This window comes from Nycticebus coucang, chromosome 2 (genome assembly GCF_027406575.1).
Source record: "Nycticebus coucang isolate mNycCou1 chromosome 2, mNycCou1.pri, whole genome shotgun sequence".
Taxonomy (NCBI): domain Eukaryota; kingdom Metazoa; phylum Chordata; class Mammalia; order Primates; family Lorisidae; genus Nycticebus; species Nycticebus coucang.
In genome coordinates, this window is record NC_069781.1 from 2,761,648 (window position 1) to 2,762,482 (window position 835).

Sequence of the window (835 nt, forward strand, 5' to 3'; positions counted from 1 at the left end):
GCTGGCGGGGAGGGCGCGCGCCCGAGCCTGGCGGGGAGCGCGCGTCTCCGGCCCGCGCGCGCGTCGTCGGGGGATGCCGGGAGCGGCCTGGAGCTGTCCCCGGTGCTGACGGCTGGTCCGCGCTCAATGGAGCTGGAGACCTCCCGCGGGGCCGGGGAGCGGGGCGTCCACCCCAGCCAGGCCCTGCCGGGCTCCCTTCCCTGCGTTCCAGTTTCCACCGTGTTAGGATCTGGAGTCAGGCCGAGATTACGCAGTGCGACCTTGATTCTCATCTTTAAAATGGGGTTAATATCGGCACCTTTGATTCAACCATATCAGTGCTTACTGAGCGCGCCTTTGTCGTTAGTCTCCCTTGTTTGGGTGAGCGCAGACCTGAGGTTGAGATGTGTCTACTCTGCTCTGGCCTGGTGAGTGCCGGGGCACAGGCACAGCCTTCCCGAGGCGAGCAGTGCAGACCTCTTCTACCTGCCCACAGGTGCACAGCCAGGACCAATGGCTGGAAGTTAAGGCAAGGCAGACTAGGGCTGGGTACGAGGGAGAACTTTCTGACCCTAGGCCCTTCCACTGGGAGAGGTGCCCCACCAAGAGGCAGTGCCTCTGTCCCTGCACACACTGAAGGCCACAGTCACAGGGGCCCTGAACTGAGAGAAATCTGGTATTAAACAGGCTTGTGAGCAATCTGTGAATGTTTGCCTTCCTTCCTGTTGGCCTCTGAGATCTCTGCACGACGCTGTCTCCTGGTAGTGCCCGTAACCTGCTTCACCCCTCTTCTGGAGATGAGAGGGCTGAGGACAGAGGGTAACACAAGCTGCTTGGAGTCCATGTCCCCTTTACA